General features: G+C 43.3%; 1 long non-coding RNA gene across 1 annotated transcript; it reads right to left on the bottom strand.

The window, feature by feature from the left end:
* Nucleotides 1-5,712: 5,712 nt before the first annotated feature.
* Nucleotides 5,713-22,843, bottom strand: LOC122428465. The gene is made up of 4 exons (XR_006265719.1): nt 22,757-22,843; nt 9,218-9,354; nt 8,440-8,542; nt 5,713-5,829 (listed from the first exon to the last, which is right to left on the bottom strand). It is a non-coding gene; the product is annotated as an uncharacterized LOC122428465 (long non-coding RNA).
* Between the last annotated feature and the right edge of the window lie 443 nt (nt 22,844-23,286).

Genomic DNA, 23,286 nt, shown 5'->3' with positions numbered 1-23,286 from the left:
TTCGACTCACCCTTCAGGACTGGATTCTAGGAAAACTCTCTGCCCTGGAAGACTTCTCTGAGCTACCCATGGCTGAGCTGACTATCTCTTTTTGTTTCCATGTAGCGAATGAATCAACCAGACATGTTCTATTTCGGAGCCTGTCTTCAATGGCCCAGCCCCACTCCTGAGGCTGGGGACTCAATTTCGTAACTTCTTGGGGCACTTGCCCAGGTGGCGCTAGAGTTTAAGAATCTGCCTGCCGATGCAGAAGGCGGTAGAGAGGCAGGTTTGCTCCCTTGGTTCCGGACCAGTGTTCTTGCCTGGAAAACTCCATGGACACAGGAGCATGGTGGGGTACAGTCCATGGGGCTGCAAAGAGTTGGACACAAGTGAACACACACATATTTTGGGGGCTTCAGAGAGTATCCAACATGGATCAACCACTGAATTTGTGCAGAACTGAACCGTGAAGCCAGCAAGATCCAGATAAAAGTGCTGGCTTTCCTGCAGATGCTATAGAATGGAAGTTCACGGGTAAGGAGAACTGACAGGTTTACAAACAAATGGGACAAGTATAGCACAAACCAGGAGGACTACAGTATGGCATGGGAATATTGACCCACCAAGTATGGGATCTGAACAACAGGTTGGCAGAGTTGACATTTTTACTTTGTGCCTGAGGATAGAGATAAAAAACACAGCTTCCACGTATTAGAATTCACAATGCAGTGGACATTGCAATATTAAAGAAAATAAAATAATTAGAAAACTGTGAAAAAATAGCATGTTGTCAAGTGCTGGGTTGTATGAGACAGAGAGGATGGTCAACAGAAGCATAGTTTTAAAAAGCTTCTGATGGTATTAGGGAAAGAATATAAAAAAAATATGAAAATTACAACTTTTTTGCTAAAAAACATTTTTAATTGGTGTATCATACACCAATACATCCAAAGTTACAATACAAATAACTACACAGTTCAATAAATTTTACAAACTGAACAAATTTCTGTAATTAATACCTGGATTAAAAACCAGAATATTACCAACATCTGAGAAGCCCCTTCATGTCCCCGTGACCAGTCATCACCTTCTTCCAAGGGAAACTGCTGTCTTGACTTCTAACAGCAGAGGCAGCTTCATGTATTAGTGAGCTTTATGTATATAAAATGGGAGGGCTTCCCCAGTGGCTCAGGTGGTAATGTATCTGCCTGTAATGCCGGAGATTCGGGTTCAATCCCTGGATTGGGAAGATCCCCTGGAGAAGTACTCCCCACTCCAGTATTCTTGCCTGGAGAATTCCATGGACAGAGAAGCCTGGCAGGCTACAGTCCACGGGGTCGCAAAGAGCCGGACAGAATTAAGTGACGAAGCACATGTACATAAAATAACATAGCATGCTCTCTTTTGTGTCTCTTTCCTTATATTCTTCATTATATTATGAAATTCTTCCCAGTTGTTGTGTTTACGTGTGTTTTGTTCATCCTCATTACGGCTCAGGCTTCCGCTGTAAACATATACCACATTTATCTATTCATTCTTCGACTGATGGAAGTTTGGTAGGTTTCAGATTTTTAGCTACTTAGTAATAGAGCTGATCTCTAGCATAAGTCTTCTGAGAGATATGTGTGTGAACTTCTGTTGAGTGCATACCTATGAAGTGAAATTGGTGGTGGCTTAGTCGCTAAGTCATGTCCAACTCCTGTGACCCCATGGATTGTAGCCCACAAGGCTCCTTTTGTCCACGGGGTTTCCCAGGCAGGAATCCTGGAATGGGCTGCTGTTTCCTTCTCCAGGGGGTCTTCCCACCTCAGGGATCAAACCCTGAGCTCCTGCACTGCAGGCAGATTCTTTACGGAATAAGCCACCAGGGAAGTCGGCAAAGTGAATTTACTGGGTTACAAATAATATACTTGTTTAGCTTCATAGATAATTCCAAACCATTTTCCAAAATGGTTGTATCGTTTTATACTCCCACCTGCAGTATATGGAATCCCAATTGCCCCTCACGTTCTTTAATTCTTGGCCTCATCAATCTTTTTAAATGTTAGCTCTTGTTATGAGTGTAAGGTGTCTCTGTGGTTTTAATTTGTATTTCCTTGATAACTAATGAAATTGAGTACCTTTTATCAAATTTATGGACTATTTCTATATCCCTTTCGGTTGAAATACTTAATGCTTTAGGGGAGGTAGAAATTATCTGCCCTTTTGCCTGTTGGTGTATTGGTGTTCTTTTTATATGTTGGGTCTTCCCTGGTGGCTTAGACGGTTAAGTGTCTGCCTACAAAGCGGGAGACCGGGGTTCGATCCCTGGGTCGGGAAGATCTCCTGGAGAAGGAACCAGCAACCCACTCCAGTATTCTTGCCTGGAGAATTCCATGGATGGAGGAGCCTGTTAGGCTACAGTCCATGGGGTCGCAAAGAGTCGGACACGACTTAGCCACTTCACTTTTCTTTCTTTCTTATATATGTTGGGTATACATCATTTGTCTGATTCATGAATTACTCTCTATGTTGCCTCTTTATTCTCTTTATCGTGTGTTTAATGAACAAAGCCAATTCTCATAATTTCTAGTTCCCCCTTAGACCTTTGAATTCTTTCTATTTTCTAGTGCGTAGACTCAGCGAATGAGGAGAAAGGATTTCTGTTAGGTATGCTGCAGCTGCTGCTGCTAAGTCACTTCAGTCGTGTCCAACTCTGTGCGGAGGCAGCCCACCAGGCTCCGCCGTCCCTGGGATTCTCAAGGCAAGAACACTGTTAGGTATAGAGAGCTTGAAAACAATAACGGAAAGAATTTAGCCATCACCTGATTCAAATCCATTGCTCTTTCTCTCGGGGAACTACAGATCAGAGAGAATGGGTAACTTGCTCTGAGTCGCCGACTCAGCTAACAGAGTTAGGGCCCAGGGCCCTGGTCTCCTAGCTTTGTGCTCTTACACCGCCACATCCACTCTTTCATTGGAGTGGCGGGAACCAAGTGAGCATCTATAGTAAGTCACAGCACAGTCGTTAAGCCATGTCTACATGGATGAGAATTTCATCAGCCCTGAGGCCAGAAGACTGAAAAACAGACCCTTCTGGACACAGTTCCCTCTATGCCTCTGAACAGGAGCTTCTGTACATTTAAGAAACTTCTGATATGCATGGCTAAGCCATGCTAGGCTGTGCATACCCTGATAGCAACAATTCCAGTTCCAAAAATAGCAAGGAGTTGTTGATGTTGGCAAAATGCTTGGGACAATAAAGAGAGACAGCGGGTTTAACTCTACCACAGTTTTACTCCAGTAAGAGATTGTGCTCTAGCCCGAATCCTGATTACCCAGAGAGGTTGGGAAATTATAAGGTCAAAGTAACAATTCATCTCATCTTAAGGAGCCGATGAAACAGCTTGCCAAGGCCACATCCCTCACTCGCCAAAGCCAAGTGTACCTGTTGAGTCAGCACTCTGCCCCTGGGGAGGGCCAGGCGGAAAGGCTAGCTACAGCTGCTGCTGGAATCCTACAGAAAACAGGACATCTCTCTCAAGCAGAGTGGATGTTAGTGATGATCTCAGTGTCCATGTGCTCCACTCATAACCCTGCTACCCGCTGGGAAAATTTGACCCCTCCTTTGCTTGTCAGATTAAGCTAAAAAAGCAACAACCTGATTTGATCAAGACTTCACTCCTAGGGCTTCCCTGGTAGCTCAGCTGGTAAGGGATCTGCTTGTAATGTGGGAGACCTGGGTTCCACCCCTGGGTTGGGAGGATTCCCCTGGAGAAGGGAAAGGCAACCCACTCCAGTATTCTTGCCTGGAAAATCCCATAGACAGAGGAACCAGGCTACGGTCCATGGGGTTGCGAGAGTCAGACATTACTTAGTGACTAAATCACCACCATAGGGAAATGTGCTAGCTCTGTAGGTCAAAACTGGTTGAATGCTAGCAATTTCCAAGTGGATTGACCTTACGTAACAAGCAAGTATTATTGTGGAATTTTAAAAATAAAAAAGGGTTTTTATTGATTATTGATTTCTATAGTAGAATAAAAATAACGCTAATCACTTCCCAACCCAGGGATTGAACCCTGGTCTCCTGCATGGCAGGCGGATTTGTTACTGTCTGAGACACCAGGGAAGCCCAAAAACCTACCACTTAAGTTCTTTTTATTGCTAAACCCTCTACCATGCACCCAACTTACTGTTTACAAATCTGCCTAACCATGCTAGAGGGGTAAGGGAGGCTGTTATTAACCTTATTTTATAGATGGGAAAACTGAGGCTCAGAGAGGCCCAGTGACCCCATCACTCCATGAGCAAGGGCAGGGCTGTGAGTCAGAGTTCAAAGCCCCTGCTTTGAATCATTAAGCCATCCAGTGTGGATCTGTGCTCTCTGATTCCAAATGAAACTCTAAGTCAGAAAGGAAAGGCAAGCTTCCTAAGGGTGAGACCCAGGGTTTGTGGGCAGGGCTGTATCTTATTCATGTGGGATCATGCCATCTCCCCACAGCAGATACCCAGAAAGAATGTGCTCAGCAAATATAATAATTAGGGCTTAAAAAAGGAAAAGGGAGAGAAACAAAGGGAGAGACACACGTCCCTGTCTTTAGCTTTTCCAGTCTGTTCCCTGGCTCCAGGGAAGTAGCCCACAGGCCCTCTAACTCCTCATCTCCCACCTCAGTTCCCATTGCCTTCCCAAGGACCACGCCCACACCCAGGGCAATCAAAACCAAGGATGCAAGTTGACCGTGGGCCAGCAGGGGGAGAACCTGCCCTAGGCTCCTCCATGGTTGAACGTAAACCTCTCTTCTCTAGGAAACTGAAATCTCTGTTTTAAGCTGTCCGGGTTTTTTCTTGAACGTTTCCTGGGACTGAATAATGTTTCTGGAGATGCTGTGTTATTTTAATGATATAGCTGTTACTTGTTGAACGTTTACTGTGGGCCAGGATCATTGTTAAAATATTTTACAATCAGCATTTAAAGCTTGATCTATCTGATATCAGAGATCCATGTTTCACCTCAGACCTGCACCCACAGTCCTGGTGTTTGTGAGGACCCGTGAATCCCCCCAGAACTGTACCTGGTTTGTGAATGTGTGTACATCTGTGTGCCTGTGTGCACATGTGTGTGTACATAAGGTGTGTGCTTTTATTTTTATTTCTCCCTGAAGAGAGAAGCCTTAGCCCTCATGAGAGTCTTGGAGAGGTAAAAAGCCCAGTAAAACTTAGGGACCACTTTAGGAGGAGCGGGTTAAAAGAAAGCTTCCCAGCTGGTATGAGAGAGAGATGAAACCAGTCATTGTTCTTAAGCCTTTGACGCTATGACTGAATGGGATGGAGTTCAGGCAAGCGTGTAAGAGCCAAGAACACTGATCAATGAAGGATGGATTACAAACTCTTAAATCTGTGTTATCTAGACTAGGTTGGAATAGAATGAAACAACCTGTCCTGGTGAGATTGTGAAACCAGTTTTGTAATCAGAGGAAGCGCCTAGAACACAGTGGGGGTGGGTGCAGGGAAGGACAGACAAGACAAAGTATGCAGAAACGGCAGAGAGCAGGGAAGTAGGAAGAAAGGTCAAGATTATTCCAGGAGCATAATCCATTTCTTGGATAGCACTTTACAGTTTATAAAGTTCTTCAGATGCATAATGTGCGTGCTCAGTCGTGTTTGACTCTTTGCGACCCCGTGGACTGTAGCCTGCCAGGCTCCACTGTCCATGGAATTTCCCAGGCAAGAATACTAGAGTGGGTTGCCGTTTTCTCCAAGGGATCTTCCCGACCCAGGAACTGAAGCTGAGTCTCCCGTGTCTCCTGCACTGTCAGGCAGATTCTTTACCAACTGCACCACCTCAGGCATGTCCTCGAAATGGTTCTGTGGAGTTGGAAGACGGGTTATCTGCTTTTGATCTATGAAGAAACGGAAGCCCAGAGGGCTTAAGTCATCTTTCCAAGGTCACACAGCTAGCAAGCACTCATGGTCTTGTAACAGTTGCTAGCTGGATAGATTTTCCACCCTGTCCATATGAGATATTGCAGTAAGAAAGGTGTTCACTGCCAAAGTGTTTCTAATTTGTGACCAAATAAAAGTAACCCTTGGACATCCGGTTGGTTTCAAAGTCAAGCTTTTAGATGTTATAACACACTGGGGGGGTATAGCTTAGTGATGAAGAGCTTGGGCTCTGGAGTGGACTGCCTGGCCCCATCTAGCCACCTGGAGAGGCAGAACAGGCTTCGGGATGTACTACCTGCAAAACGATGAATTTCCTGAGTAACCCCAAGGCAGGGGAAGGAGAAACAGGTGATAGAATTCTGAGCTGAGCTGCATGATTTCTCAGAAGGTACCCGTTAGGGCTAAGCCTCTGGTGGACCACCACAGTCGCCAAGGCAACACCCTCCATCAGCTTTCCTTCCTCCCCTTTCTCTGCCCCCTCCCTCAGTCTATCTGGGATAGCCATGGAGTTCAGACCTTCAGTTCAGACACTAGTTCAGACACTAGCCAAGCAAGTGTCCAGATAAGTTCAAATGTGCAAGAAACTCTGGGCAAGAAACGCCTGTTTTGGGAACAGAGGAGGAGCAGAAGCAGGCAGAGAACCTTGAAATGGAGACGCAGACCTGACCCTGGGAAGGAGAAGGGAAGCATGGAGGGCTGGCTAGGAAGATTCTAGGTCTGCAGAGCAGCCTTACACAGCTCTGATCAGGCAGATGGGGAGTCCATGAGCCAAAGTCACTTGACTTAGGAGTCTTGGGCCACAGAGTAAAGGGCTTTTAGAGGATGCCACTGTGTTCATCCTCTCGCTGGTGAAAGTGTGGCCTCACCATGGACGCAGGGGTGGATCCTGAAGCGTGGGGCTGGGGTTGCCAATCCATCAATTGCCTCTCCCGAGGAGATCCGAGTGGTCCTTTTCTTAGACTTCCGTATTTCTGGGTCTCCTGCTGAAGACTCACACTGAGATATAGCTCACTAATTCATTGACGTGCGGAGGAATCAAAATAGAGTTTAGGGTCAACCCCCAGAGAACGAGAATAACTCCTGTGCGTGGCCCCTTCCAGTACCTGTGAACTTACCCTCCCAGAGGGCCCAGGCACTCACCACATCACATGGGAGTCTTGTGGAAAAGACCAAGACTAAGATGAGACGGAGAGGAAAATGGAGAGAGGCTGACTCTGCTGAGTGACCTGTGTCCCTGGGAGCAGCAGGGAACAGCAGAGAGAGGTCTTCCTAAGAGCTGCGAAGGCAGGTTCTGCCACCAACTCTGCTCTTGGCCTCTGCATGGGTAAGATTGGGATTGACTATTTGGCCAGGTCAGGGTCACAGAAAGGGAAAATCCAGCTCCAGATGAGGGATAGAACTCTGGAAATATGCCAGGAGGAGGCAAAACCATGGATCCAATTTTCAGGCGCTGTCAGTAATAATAAAATGCTCATTGAAGGCAAGGTGCGCAACTGGTAGAAGGTGCCAGAGAGCCTGGAATAAGAAATTCTAAGACTGTGTGAGTGGGTGGTTGCTTCTACTGGAAAGGCGTAGCTTAAAGACAAGACAGCCCTCCCTAAGTATCTCTCTCTCTTTTTAGTCGCTAAGTCCTGTCTGACTCTTGTGACCCCATGGACTGTAGCCTGCCAGGGTCTTCTGTCCATGGGATTCTCCAGGCAAGAATACTGGAGTGAGTTGCCACTTCCTTCCCCAGGGGATCTTCCTGACCCAGGAATCGATCCCGGGTCTCCTGCATCTCAGGCAGATTCTTTACCAGCTGAGCTATGAGGGGGGTTGGTACCAGTCTTCCCTCCCACATACCAAAATCCAAGGATGCTTAAGTCCGTTATATAAAATGGTGTGGTATTTGCCTATGATAGATGGGCAGCCTCCCATATAGTATACTTTAAATCATCTCTCGGTTACTTGTGATACTTACAATACCTAATGCAATGCAAATGCTATATAAATAATTTGTAAATATAATGCAAATAGTATGTAAGTAGCTGCCAGTGGGTATGTAGCAAATACAAGTCTTTGGAACTTTCTGGAGTTTTTTCATTTTTCCAATTATTTTTGATCTGTAGTTGGTTGAAACTGGGGGTGCAGAACCTTTGGATTCAGAGGCCCAACTATATTCAGTACATGATTCTAAATTCCTGGCTCAACATAAAGACCTAAAATCATCAGTCGGGCTAAAGACTCTGTTATCTTTTGGGGTTGCAGGCTGGAAGCAGCCAGAAACCAAGCCGGGTCTAGTCTTGCTAAATGGTTAAGGGCAGGCCTGTCTTCTCCAGACCCAGAGATTTTGATGACATGCTTCCAGCGGTACTTCAGTGGGTTGCCATTTATGGTGACTTGAGGAATCCCATGGGTAGTTACCCAAAGCTCTCTGCAGTTAAGACCACTTTGACTGGTGTTATGGTGGTGAGGGTTGCTGTGGCTGGCTAGCTTAAGCTCCCAGATTGTATGAAGAAGAGGAGGGTGCTTGTCCCCCATCGTTGCCTGTACCTTCCCAACACGCATCCCTTCCATCGTCTGGGCCGGCGCCAAAGTCACATGATCACAGATGCCATGGCTGAATGCCTTCTTCTTAGTAAGAGAAATCTGCTTCCTACACACAGTTCCGAAAAGATAAGGCAAAGAAATGTCACATTCTGAGGAAGACAGTACAGAAAACAAAGGCACCAAGCTAGCCTCAATCTACACTGCATCTCTCAAAAAATATTAAAGAAAATCTCATCTATGTGTGACCACAGTATTGTAAATTATTTCCTTCCATTCCTCTTGTTCCTAAAACTGTCTCGAGAGTTCATTTCCATCTCCTCCAGCACAATCCGTGTCCTCCAAATTATCTTTTCCTTCTTCTCCCTCTTTCTTTTTGCCCCTCTCTCCCTGTCCCAGAGTTAATCTTGGCTCTTCTTGGGATAGATAATTCACTTCTACTTTTCTGCTTCTCCCACAACTTAACTATAAAATAACTGCTTCTCCTACTTAACCATAAAATAACTCAACTATAAAGTAGAGCTGAAGACTACGGAGAGATTGGTGGCTGGAGGGAGGGGGAAAATTCCCCTAGGCATTGCCATATTTTCCTGAGTGGAGAATGCAATGGGAAAATGAGAATCATAATTAGGGCGCCTTTTACACACCGCTTAAAAAAACATGGTTTAACAAAGGTGAATTCTGTCCTGACATTCAGCTTTGCCGAGTCTTGTCTCCTCATTAAAACAGGGATCCCCAAACTTCCCTTTCATTTGGTTTGAACATTAAATGAGATAACATTCACCTGTCAGGTATGCAGTGTGATACTTGGCATGTAGTCAACAGATGGGAACTGTTATGGAAAGCTGACCACCTCCTTTGGAGCTGTACCTCATACAAGTGTTGATCACATGGGTATTCTCTCTCTTCCAAACGTTTTATCTAAATTTAAAACAAGACATCAAGAAAAGTTTTAAAATTATAGTGAATACCTGCTGTATACATATCACAGATATTCTACAATTAACATTTTACTAAACTTATTTTACCATGTATCTGTCTATCCCTCTGTGCAAACATCAATTCAGTTTATTTTGGATACATTTCGAAGTGAGTTGTGGACATCAGAACTCTTCTCCCTAGATACCTTACTGTGCGTGTTTCTAAAAGCCTTCTAAGGAAAATACTGTAAAATAATCTTTTGCTTTTGCTGGGAGTGCTGGTGGGTCACCTTTTCTCCCAAAGTATAGGTCAGGCTCTCTCACACTTTCTCCAGCTTCAAAGTAGCATTTCTCAAAGTGTGTTTTGTAGAAGCCTCGTGCAGAACTATCCGAAAAAACCATAGTATCTGTGGTCAAAGAGTTTGAAAAACTCTGGATTAAATAAAATTTGCAAAGTACTCTACTGCAGGACTTCTCGGAGTCTTTGCTAGTCTAATATGATACATTAGGTGCTATATCCAATTTATTTGACCATAAAACCTGAAGCAGAGTGGGTTCCACAGAGTACACCTGGGGAAAGGATACATTACCTAAGTCCTACCTTCTTCCCTCTCTCCCCAAAGTTTGCACAATTTGCAAGATTTCTAGTTCTTGGTCCTATCCATGGTTTTCTGGAAAGTTCCTCCAAGTCTCCTAGATAATTTCTGTCTCTAGTTATTATGTTGATCTCAAGTGAGTATGTCTCTGAAACACATTCTCTTTGTTAGTAGTGAAATTGCAATCATTAATAACTATGGACTACTGTTTGCAAGTATAAAAGGGCAAGTTTAGTACAAATGAAAAAAATTTACAGTATGTTGGGGGAAATGACAAATTTTAAAAGTTTTTTTCCATAGTAGAAAAAAAGATGAAAATTTAAATAGCTTTAAATATTTTATAAGCAAATAAAAATAATAGATTATATAGGAATAATAGGATATTCTTGGAATGTACCTAAATTTCAAGTTTAGAAACATGGAGGTTGACGTTGCTGTCCATGAAACCATCTTTTGGTATCAAATCCAGAATGATGGATTAAAAAATGTTCCATATATCACATCTCCCACTTAAAATATCATTTAACCATGAGGTCTGGTTGGGAGCATTTTTGGTCCTCCAAGTTCACCTTCCCCATCAGCTATTCAGGGAAGATCATAGATGAATGAGTTCTGAAAATGTGTAAGTCATGAAAAAAGGTGCTATTTTTATTATCATTATCGTTTCACAAGAAGAATAATAGCATCTGAAATGACCTTGACAGTATATCCTGCCTTAATTCTTGTCTTCTGACAAGACCATGAAAGGTGGCAATGACCTGGTTTTCTAATTTGTTTCACGAAGGATATTGTTTTCAAGGCCTCTTAGCCTTCTGCCACCATATCTCACATATAGCATCTTGCAACCCTCAGAAGTCACGAAGTACTTTGTAAATGCTGGAATTCTTTTAGAGCTTGAAGAACTGTCTTTAATATGAAAGATGTAGGAGAAAGGCATTATAACCAGCCATCAGAGTTTGTGTCTGTTCTGAGAGAGGGACCAGAGACTCTCACTTGTAAAACCACACTGCAGACGACTGAGCAAGTGAATGTCTGATTCTCTAGTGAAGACACATGTCAGAAGGAGCCCAGATGGTGGTGGGACGACGAGAAAGAAAGTACTTTGAAAGAGAAAGCAAAGCATGACCTTAAATGTGCAGTCCCATGGATGACCTTCTCTAAAAGTAAGGAGAGAAAGGGCAGTTTTAGCATGTCTACTAGGCCCATGGCATTCAGAGCTCATCCTTCTGGTCTACCTTCAGTTTACTTGTCCAACTGCGCCTTCTGCCACTCCCCAATAAACTAGTCAAGACTCCGCACAATCTGTCGCTTCTCTGAGCTTTTCAACACACTTCTGCCTTGACCTGTGATATGCTGCCTAGTCTGTCCACCTAGCTATTTCCTCCTTACCCTTCAGAGACTTTCCCGACATCACTATTTCTATGAAACCTCTCCCTAATGACATGGGAACCGCCTGTCTGGATCCTGTATCTCATACATAATCTCTAGCATAAAACTTGCCATGTTATTTTATGACTGTATATTTATTTTTCTTCTGACTGTGAGACTGTAAGTATCTTGAGAACAAAGCCTTAGCATCTTGACCCTAAAACCTAGGAGGTATTCAGTAAGTGTTTGGTGAATTCATATACAATTGAATCCAAGAAGGATCAGCTTTGTGTATAAATCTGTCAAGAATTGTATTTAATTAAGATTACTCAGGCCTAAAGGCAATGAGCAATGAGCTCGATTTATTTTTGAAATAAATTCATTAAGAAAAAAGCATTGCACAGGAAACTATGTTAAGCATTCTGAAATAAACTATGGTGGGAAAGAATATAGAAGAAAATATATATGTATAACTGAATCACTTTGCTGTACAGCAGAAATTAACACAAGATTGTAAATCAACTATATCTCAATAAAAATAAATAAAGCAAAGAACATGACATAGCTTTCACAGCAAAATACTATAATATCCTATGTTGCAATATTCACATTTAATGATGTTTACAAATTAATAGTATCCGTAAATGAGCAGGCTCAAATCTCCTCAGATCTCACCACCTCCTGGACACATTCTTAAAATTGATTGTCACTTCACGTTAGTTTTATTCAGTATTTATGGGTGAGATTGACTGCATTATTTGTGTGTATATGGCCTGTTTTATCTTCTTAGGCCATTTCTTAAAAACTCTATGACTGGATTGCATATTTGGTGATATCAACTTTGTCATTGTTTAGTCATTAAGTTGTGTTTGACTCTTTGGGACCCCATGGACTGTAACCCACCAGGCTCATCTGTCCATGGGGTTTCCTAGGCAAGAATGTTGGAGTGGGTTGCCACTTCCTTCTCCAAGGGATCTTCCTGACCGAGGTGTTGAGCCCGCATCTCTTGCATTGGCGTGTGTATTCTTTAGAACTGAGCCAGCAGGGAAGCCCTGATGGTAACTTATTGCTGTGAATTCTCAAGTCAGGGTAAACTAGATTTTTTTTCTGTCCTTCACAGCTATATGACCTTGGGTAAGTCCCTTAAATTAAACTTTGGTGTCTTATTCTGTAGACGCTACAAGAAAGGATTCCTTTATCACTGGGTTGTCTTGATGATTATATAATAAAGAGCATGTGGTAGATAGAACATGCTAAATACCTGTAACTCTTTTCTTTTCCCTTCTCTTCTCTAGATAAACATGATGCTGTGTCAGTGACTCTTCCCTGCAACAGTGGACTTGTTGGGGACTTCCCTAGCAGTCCAGTGGTTAGGACTCTGCCCTTCTAATGCTGGGGCATGGGTTGAATCCCTGGTAGGTGAACTAAGAACTCACATGCCATGTTTGGTGGAGCCAAACTCCACCCCCAAAACTAAACAAACAAACAAATAAAACAATGGACTTTTAGGGTGGAAATCTCTACAGGGGACAAAGGGTAGTATTTTCTCAACCAAAACAAATCTGACCCCAAACTAGTTAAACTTAAAAAAAAAAAAATGAAAATTCAGAGTTGTCACTGTCTCCTTCCTGCTTGGCCCTTCTGTCCATCTGCACTGTCTCGCAGGATCAGAATCATAGTGTTCAGAAGAGATTCAACTTGGTACAAACAGGCGGAACAGCTGGATGGCTTTTTTATTTCTAGCAGCAGTGATGAAAAGGACACTTAAAGTTTGAAATCTATGTGTGCTCTATATTTAAAAATAATAAAAAGAGTTGCTCAAACAAGCTTTAAAAAGATGTGGACCCAGAAAGTACCTTTCCTAGATTTCAGGTAGAACAAGAACTAATAAGTCAGGTGGTACAAAGTACTGAAATTGCCACTTTCATTTCAGCTTTCACTTTGCAGGATTTTTTTCTAAGTGACACTATATCCCCAGTGTGTCCTTCTTGGCCCTGACATCCGAAGCCAACCATTTTATTTCCATGTATCTGTAGTACTAGGAGCAAAGTCTGTCGACATTTCTCCCCTGAGCAAGGCCTAGATGGAATAGAATCGAAAAGCTCATCAGATCATCTTATCTTCAACCTTGTTCAGAGTCTGAGACCAGGCCAGGATGGACAGACTCTGGATGTTCTGTCTTCCCTCCTCCCTCCCTCACCCCTCCAATAATCTCGGATCTTCTCTGCCTACCTTAATCCCAGGAGGCCAGTGCTTAAAAATGGAAACTGTCCGTGGAGGTCTGAGCTTGAGGGGGTTTGATAAGCTGGCCCCATACCCATCAGACTGTGAGGGCATGGCCTGCTGCTTATTTTCAATATCGCATAATACTGCTTACATGTGGAATCTAGAAAAGGTACAGATGAACTTATTTGCAAAGCAGAAATAGGGTCACAGACATAGAGAACAAAAGTGCACACCAAGGGGGAAGGGGAAGTGGGATGAACTGGGAGATTGGGATTAACATATCTATGCTTCCCTGGTGGCTCAGATGATAAAGCATCTGCCTGCAATGTGAGAGACCTGGGTCAGGAAGATCCCTGGAGAAGGAAATGACAACCCACTCCAGTGCTCTTGCCTGGAAAATTCCATGGACTATTGACGACTATGTATAAAATAGATGACTAATGAGAACCTGCTATATAGCCCAGGTAACTCTACTCAGAGCTCTGCAGTGACCTAAACGGGAGGAAATCTAAAAAAGAGTGGATATATGTATAACTGGGGGCTTCCCTGGTGGCTTAGATGGTGAAAAATATGCCTGCAATGAAGGAGACCTGGGCTTGATCCCTGGATTGGGAAGATCCCCTGTAGAAGGGAATGGCTACGCACTCCAATATTCTTGCCTGGAGAATCCCATGGACAGAGGAGCCTCATGGGCTACAGTCTATGGGGTCACAGAGAGTCAGACATGACTGAGCAACTAACACACACACACACACACGCATGTGCACACACAAGTATAACTGATTCACTTTGTTGTACAGGCAGAAACTAATGCAAAGTTGTAAGGTAACTATACTCCAATAAAAATTTATAAAAAAGGATTTCAAAATTGGGAGGGGGTAAGGTTGGGTGTTCTCTGCTGCGCACAGTCACTGTGGATCAGTGTCCTCTCTTTACCAATGTTTGTCTTCTCTGAGACTCTTGGGGTCCTCCTCTGAATCCTGCCAAGTGACAAAGGAGGAGCAAGAGTATAGAGACAGCCCATGCACTTGAAGTCCTTCGGACTGGAGGTAAAACATTGCTTCCCCTACCTTCCATTGATTAGAACTATTCATGTGAGCCTGTTACCAAAAGATGTGGAGTCTGGCTGCTTGCTGCTCAAAAGCCGATAAACAGGCCAGGTTGGTGGAGAGGAAAGTTCGCTTTATTTCAGATGCCAGCAGCTGGAGGGTGGGGCTTGCTGGGGAGGGGAGGGCAGACATCTCCCATGACAAGCAGGGGATCAGAGCTTTTATAGAAAGGGGGAGGGCGTTACATGATGAAACAGCACAGTCAGCTCTGCCAGTCATCTTCAGATTGATCGCTGATGGTCTGACCAGTGTCATCTTAGTGGTTTTAGGTACAGTTACTCTTCAGTTCCAGGGTTGTCTTGTTTGCATTTCCTTGAGGCCACTTCTCAGGATTGTAGCAGTTTATGTCATGACTGCAGCCTGGCCATCGTGCAGCTAACTTCTTCCTCCTGGTGGGGGTTTCAGTATCTATAAGATGGCTCAGAATTTTATCTACAGCCATTGAGAAGGAATGAAACGTCCTCGACTATGCTCGATGACTACATTATGACTCTCTGGTCTCCTTTGACTATTCTCCTTTGTTTCTGCATTTTCTCATTTCTCTGATTAAACTTATTCTTCGACTGAAGTTTTCCACAGACCAAAGGCAGGTAGAGGACAGGGGGGAAAGTACCATACGGCCCTGCTCTATTTTATGCCCACCGAGGTGCAAGTAGGCTGAGCAAGTTCAAGCCATCCAGTAGGGATGAGGAGCAGGTGACCCTAAGCTAGATTCTGTCTTCTCCATCTGCTGGGCTGGCTGACTGCCTGTTGAGGACTTGGTCAAATCTTTGCCATGTGACATAGTTTTCATTTACATCACTAGCCTGAGTTGGAATAAAAATGAAGGAAAGATAAAATACAGGGAAAGAAGAAAGAGAGAAAATGAGACAAAAAGGAGAGAAGGTGTAGTCAACAAAGGTGTTGGTGGCACAGACTGTCTTCAGCCTGTCTTTCCCAAAGCCTGATCTTAGATGAGGTTTCGGGGTGACAAGGACCTGTTGTTATTCAGAAACTCCCATCATGAGTCACAAACTAGGTGGAGGCAACAATCATGTTAGTGCTCGTGTCCTCTGCGGGTAATTAAATGAGAGACCAAGCTGGGAACAGGCATCAGACCTAAGGAAGACAGTCATACTATTAATTTTTTTTTTAAATAAGAACAGTAACACACAGATCGCCATTAATCCTTGCCTTCATCAGAAACTGCTGTGACCCAGTTTCCCACATGAATCACTCTCTTTGAGGCTGACCCAACCCACTGCAGACACTCAGAACCTGCTCCCCGTCCCTCCCCACCTTTCATCTCTCACCACATTTTATCTTCTCAGCATAATGATTCCCTGTTTTTATGCCTTGCAAAGATGAGGTCCTCAAGCCTCCATAGGTTTGCAGACACTGTTCCCTGTGCCTATGAAGCCACAACATGATCACAAGGTACCATGTAGTTATTCCTATCCTGCCTACTTTGGGACTTCTTGTTCTGTAGTAAAAGCAATAAATGTATCAGTTACATATCTTTTTAAAATTTTTAATTGGAAGATAATTGCTTTACAGTGTTGTGCTGGTTTCTGCTCTATAAGCACGTGATCAGCTATAAGTGTATACATGTCCCTTCCCTCTTGAACTTCCCTCCACTCCCCTCACATCCCACCCTTCTAGGTCATCACAGACCACCCAGCGGATCTCCCTGTGTTATATAGCAATGTCCCACTAGCAATCTATTTTACACATGGTAATGTATTTATGTTGAAACCTTTGTTTTCGGCTTTGGATTTTTGTTGAAAGTGAAAGTCGCTCAGTCGTGTCTGACTCTCTGCGACCCCATTAACTTTACAGTTCATGGAATTCTCCAGGCAAGAATGCTGGAGTGGGTAGCCTTTCTGTTCTCCTGGGGATCTTCCCAACCCAGGGATCAAACTCACGTCTCCCTCATTGCAAGCCGATTCTTAACTAGCTGAGCCACTTTGTACAAGCCACCAAATATTATTCCCCTTGGTCCAAAACACTAAACAAATACTTATGTAAATGATGCATTTATTGATATGGAATGGGAATGAGCTTATTCAATGAGAAAGCATAATAGGATATGCATGATGGTTAGGCAAAATTTCCCTGGGGTTGTGGGTGGGGGGTGTCTCTTGAAGTTGGAAGCAGTTGAGTACTTTCTAGAACTAAAATAAGTCAGTTGCCACTTTGGAGCAAAGAGGTAGGTTGCATGTAAGTGGAGTGCAAAACTAGGCAGATCTTCAGAATTTTGAAGAGTTGCCCCTAGGTTCCCTCTCCAGCCTTCTTCACCCTGCTCTCTGCCTTGGGAAGGCATCCTATATGAACTACACCAAAGTGGAGAGTTCACGTGTGATCAGACAGAAGAAGCGAAGGACACTGGGGTATGTATTATCCAGTTCCCTCCTGGTGGCCTTTCCCTGGGCTGGCTGCATGGATGTGTGTCCCTCTGCCAAAGGCCACTGCTCTTTCCAACGTGGCCTCTGCATTATTTTTTCCTTCTGGGTTCCCGTAGCCAAGGGGTTGTTAGTCTGGGGCCTGTGGATCGAGTTCAGAAGGTCTGTAAATGCTAATGGAGAAAATAAAAACACACCTTTATTTATTTATTTGGAAGAATTTTGGTTTAATACAACATGTCTTTATTTGGGGGCTTCTTTAGTGGCTCAGACGGTAAAGAATCCACCTGCAATGCAGAAGACATGATCCCTGAGTTGGGAGGATTCCCTGGAGAAGGGATTGGCTACCCACTCTAGTATTCTGGCCTGGAGAATTCCATGGACTGCAAAGAGTTGGACACGACTGAATGACTTTCATTCACTCATCACAGACATATTTTATTTGAATATGTTATGCATCATTTTTTAATAGAATTGGCTTCTTTGGCAATTCTAAGTATTTTATCAAATTCATTTAAAAACATTATTCTTGAGTTGGGGTCTTCTGGGTCCCCCAGACTGACAAAAGTTTAGGAATCCGTGCAATAATCACCTCCCCTCCTTGTTGCACTGAGCCTAGTGGTGGGGACCGCTCTCTCTCACTGGCTTGGCGGCCTGCACTGATCATTTTTCTACTCCCTGCCCCACCATTTGCATGTGTTGTACTCAATCGTGTCTGACTCTTTGCAGCCGCACGGACGGTAGCATGCCAGGCTCCTCTGCCCATGGAATTTTCCAGTGAGGAATACTGGAGTGGGTTGCCATTTCCTTCTCCATTGCACCGTTTAAGTAATCCCTTTACTGTGTGTGTGCACGCTAAGTCACTACAGTCATGTCTGACCCTTTGTAACTCTATGGACTGTAGCCCATCAGGTTCCTCTGTCCATGGGGTTCTCTAGGAAAGAATACTAGGGTGGGTTGCCATGCGCTCCTCCAGGGGATCTTCGTGACCCAGGTAACAGTGAAGTCTCCTTCATTGGCAAGTGGATTTTTTACCACTAACATCACCTGGGAAGTCCAAACCCTTGACTAAACCATCTTGAACTCTCCTAAGTTCAGCATGTCATCTGTGTCCTGCTGGGATGCTAACTGATACACCTTGTAAAAGACGTTGGTTTCCTAGTCAAGAGTAGTTGGGGACCTCAAGCAGGTCACTTGACTTCACTGAGCCTCTGGTTTTCTCATTTGTAAAATGGAGGTTAATACCCAACTCTCTGACATCAAGGCATCTAGGTTATTGTCAGGACAAGTCAATGTAATGTGTTTGAATGTTAGTTGGCATGCTGAAAATATTACGTAAGCCCTATCATTTATTGGTCAGCTTTCTTTCCCTCCCTTCTACCTGTTCTGCTTGGCCAGGAGATTGGCAGGACCAAAATATATTGCTTCAACCAGAAGGTAGGGGTCATTACAGAGGACATGAACAATTGTGTTGCTTCTGTTGTTAAGGCTTTACAGCTGAGGCAGGGGAAGTATTGCTTTTAGTGTTTCCCTCTGCAATATTTCAATCAACTCTAGATGAAGTAAGTTCTCAAGTAAGAACCCAGACTATATTTCTCCAACAGAAATAATATATAGGCATCATTTCCAAGAATATTCTAATGCATAGTGATTTCCTTATGTTGTTCAATTATTTTAATTGCAATATTATTTAAATGTGCACAAATAAATTGGATATATATCCTTATGCTTATAGTTCTCGTACAGCTATTAATCAAAAACAAATTTGCAAATTAAACCCAGAAGATGCTATTAAGATGATAAACTGAGCGTATGCTATAATGTCCTTTTCCTCCTCTAAGTATATAGGAGAAAATTGTCTATAACAGTACTATAAGACAAAAGGGATTATTCTCCTTAGACCAGAAATGATAAGGAATTTCTGAAAGGCTGGAGGCAGATGGGATATGAATAATTGATGAGGCTGTGGCCCTAACCCCACCCTGGGGAGCTTGTTCCCAGCAGGGAGTGGTTTCAGATACTCTGTCTAAAGGCTGAGGATTGGATACTGGAGCATGAGAGAGCTCTAAGGAGCTCTTAGCAGTCCAAGTGCTTCTACAATGCTGTGGTAGGAGAGTCCAGACGGCTTGGTCCCTGCCCTCCCCACTGCCATCACACCTTATCCTTGAGGGTGGGGACAGGAGGGTCTGTCTCTAGACTGAAGCAGTAAGTGGAGGCATTGGACCTGAGAGGCAAAAGGCCCCTGGGTGGCTGGTCACCCTCAAGGGAAATAAGGTGTCCCTAGGACAGTCTCATTGGAAAAGACTTTGATGCTGGGAAAGATTGAAGGCAAGAGGAGAAGAGGGCAATAGAGGATGAGATGGTTAGATAGCATCACTGACTCACTGGATAAGAATTTGAGCAAACCCTGAGAGAGAGTGGAGGACAGAGGAGGCTGGTGTGCCACAGTCATGAGGGTCTCAAAGAGCTGGACACCACTTACCTACTAAACAACAAAAATGACTAGAAGACTAGCTAGTGACCTCCTAGCTGATAGTACCTCCACTTTTAGTTTATCATCACTGGTAACAGGTAGTATTATCCAGCTCACAAATTGGCAACTGATCAAAGATACGAAGACAAGCAGAAAACCAAGACTTAGGCAACATTTAAGAAAGTCAGTATAAAAAAAAAAAAGAAAGTCAGTCTAACAATCAAGTCAGCAAACTCAACCAACTCTAGTTGTGAGAACTAAGGATATCAAATTAATGTAGCAAATACAGAGAGATGGGAAAGGACACTGAATTCAAATAAAGAGACTCGACTGGAGACTTTAGTTATAGAAAGTTGTTGAACTAAAAGGAGAAATTAGTAGATGTGCTGAATAGCAGACTGTACAGAACTGAGAAGAGAATTCATAGTTGGAAAATTGCTGCTGACAAATGTTCTTAAAAGGCAAAGTTAATTAGCAAAAATGAATACGTTAAAGAATGATTAAAAATAGGAAGTTCTAAGAGGGGTTCTGGAAGAAAAGAACGCAGAGGATAGATAGAAAGAGTCAACAAATAATGAAAGATACATATTCTATTTCAGGAATACATGAGTTAAATTAAAAAGGACTACTGGGTATTGGGCAGGAGGGATATAAAATAACCACATCCAGAAATATTGTAGAATAATTATGGGCCACCAAAAAAGAGGAAGTCCAGAAGCCTTTTGGACAAGCAGGGAGAAAAGCTTCTCTACAGAATAAGAATCATATTAGCATAAGTCTTCTCATCCATATCATTGAATGGGAGAGGAAAATAATAACTGTTTAATCAACATTCTATACACAGTCAAAATATTGTTCAATTCAAAAATGAGAGGTTAAAATAAGCACATTTCTGTGACTGGGATGTTTCGCCATTCCTTAAATGTGACTGAAACAATTGCTAGAAATTGCACTTGATGGAACAAACCAAAATAAATCTAAAAAGAAGATACGGGGTAAAAAACGAAAAGAGAGAACAAAAAACAATAAAATGTATTTCAAAGAATAAAAGTGTTTTGATTATTAAAATATATGATAAATAAATCTCAGATTTGGTAACTGAAAGCAGACCAAAGGAATGTGAGAATTTAAAATTTGATTAGAGTTCATCCTATTTAGGAAGAAGTTATAGACTCCAATTAACTCTAGATATTGATAAAATAAAAAAGCAAAACACCTTAAGTACAGTTGAAAACTATGAACTCCCACATGGCACAAAGGACTTAACTGAACACGTGCTGGGAGATTTGACCACACGTTTGTCTGGTTTCTACCTGCAGTAGGCGGTGTCCTTACAGGTCACCCCTGGGCTGAGTCTTTACTCAAGAAAACACAATAGTGCCGAAGGGCAGAATGTGCCACATTGCCAAGCCAGTTTCAGTAGTTCTCCACTTACTCCCCTCCTGCAATTTTCCATTTTTTGGTGGTCTCCCTTTAAGCTCCCTTAACACCCTTCTTATATTCCCTCGCTGTCTCCCTTAAATCCTCAGCCCCCTATGCCTTAGTTGCAGTGGAGCTCAGTCTCCGCTGGAGACTGCCTTACAGCAGTCATGGGAATAAACCTGTCTTCTTGCCTTTAACAAGAGTCCAGTCCTCTCTATTTTTAGCACTCCTGTGTTCCTTGGTCCCTATAGTCAAAGCTACGGTGTTTCCAGTAGTCATGTATGGATGTGAGAGTTGGACTATAGAGAAGTCTGAGCACTGAAGAATTGATGCGTTCGAACTGTGGTATTGAAAAGGACTCTTGAGAGTCCCTTGGACTGCAAGGGGATCAAATCAGACAATCCTAAAGGAAATCAATCCTGAATATTCATCGGAAGGACTGATGCTAAAGCTGAAGCTCCAATACTTTGGTTACCTGATACAAAGCGCTGACTCATTGGAAAAGACTGTGATGCTGGGAAAGATTGAGGGTAGGAGGAGAAAGGGGCAGATGATGAGATGGTTGGATGGCATCACTGAGTCAATGGACATGAGTTTGAGCAAGCTCCAGGAGATACTGAAGGTCAGGGAAGACAGGAGTGCTGCAGTCGATGGGATTGCAAAGAGTCGGTCTTGACTTAGTGACTAAACAACAACAACAGTATTCGTAGAAAAATTGTTTTTGTTTTTTTTTTTACAAAACAAACAAACAAAACAATCAAAAGCTATTGTTTTGTTTACAATAGCTGTAATGTGGACACAATTTAAATCTTAATCAACAGATGAACAGATAAAGAATACGGTCTATACATACAGTGGAATACCGCTCAGCCCTTAAAAAGAAGGGAATTTTGCAGTATGCAACAATACAGATGAACCTTGAGGACAAGCCAAACAAAATAAACCAGGCACAGAAAAACAACCACTGTATGCTTTTAACCATTTGAGGGATCTAAAACAGCCAAATTCATAGAAGCCAAGAATGGAATGTTGATTGCCAGGGGCTGGAGAAAGCAGGAGTTACAAATGAATTGCCAAAATATTTCAGTTAAAAGTCCAGCCCTTTTGTTTTTTTCACCGTGTTAAAAGTTTTAAAGAGGAATTAAAATGGTAAAAGTAAAACCTGTAGCTTCTGAGTTGGAGGAGACTTCAAAGAAAGTCTCCTCAAGGAAGAGACAAACAAGCTGAAGGACAAAAATGGGGCAGACTTGGCAAAACCTGGGGAAAATGTATTTTCCTACGGAGGCCACAACAAATGCAAAGGCCTGGAGTAGAGAAAATGCCTCGCGATTTTTAGCAACAAGTACGAAATAAATGTGCCCAGAGAGAAAGGTAGGGGGAATGCGAGGGGAGGTTGGGGAGGAAGGCAGGGTGGCTCTTAGGTCACTGGGCTGCTTGATTTGGGGGCAGCTGCATTCCTGCCTAGGTGTCTGCAAGGATGCTGAGTGCTTTAAAATCCAGCTGTGTCCTTGTCTCTCTCTCTCCCTAGGCAGGGAGCTCGAAGAAGTCAAGGACTGGGGGGATCTTCCCTGGTAGTCCAACTGCTAAGATTCTATGCTCCCAATGTAGGGAGCCCAGCTTTGACCTCTGGTCAGGTAACTAAATTCCCACAGGCCACAACGAAGAATTTGCATGCCGCAAGAGAAAGTCCGGTGTGCCGCAACCAAGACCGGTGCAGCCAAATTAAAAAAAAAAATTTAGAAAAGTTTGTGCCAATCTATTATAAAAAAAAGTAGGCAGGGACTGTTCTCATGTATTTCCCCAGCAGTTCAAAGAGGAGTCAGCTCACCGTAAGTGCCCAATGAGTGGATGGTTGTCAGCTCCTGAGGTTTTCTTATCTCTCCCGCCCATGAAGTCTGTAAACCCTGCCAGATTTGAGATTGAAAAGGAGAAAAGAAGATAACTCATCTCTGATCCTTCTTACTATCCCCACGCCCCCATAACCTTGACCTGAGGCAGCGTGGACCTGGAAAAGTTGAAAAACAGGTCCCTGAGTTTAAAATCCAAAGCGTTTTCCTGGGATATGTGCCCACATGTTGCCAATCATCCGACTGCGGCCGTCCTGCAAAACCAGAAGGTTGATGCACGAAGCTCCAGAGCTTTTCATCAGGTACAGTTGGGTGTCACTGGGAGGGGTGGCTGATGGGACTCAGCTGGCCTTTGCACCCAAGAGAGGTTTCTCAGGAGATTCCCTGCTCACATTGTTCAAGTGAAGCGGAATGAACTAGTGACCAACTCAATGGGTTTATATTTTCCTGGAAGAAAGAAAGCACTGGGAAAAGTGACTTTCTGTTTCCCTGAGAGTGCTCAGACAGTACT

This window comes from Cervus canadensis, chromosome 26 (genome assembly GCF_019320065.1).
Source record: "Cervus canadensis isolate Bull #8, Minnesota chromosome 26, ASM1932006v1, whole genome shotgun sequence".
In the NCBI taxonomy this organism is placed as follows: domain Eukaryota; kingdom Metazoa; phylum Chordata; class Mammalia; order Artiodactyla; family Cervidae; genus Cervus; species Cervus canadensis.
This window is presented reverse-complemented; position numbering and strand designations above follow the sequence as displayed.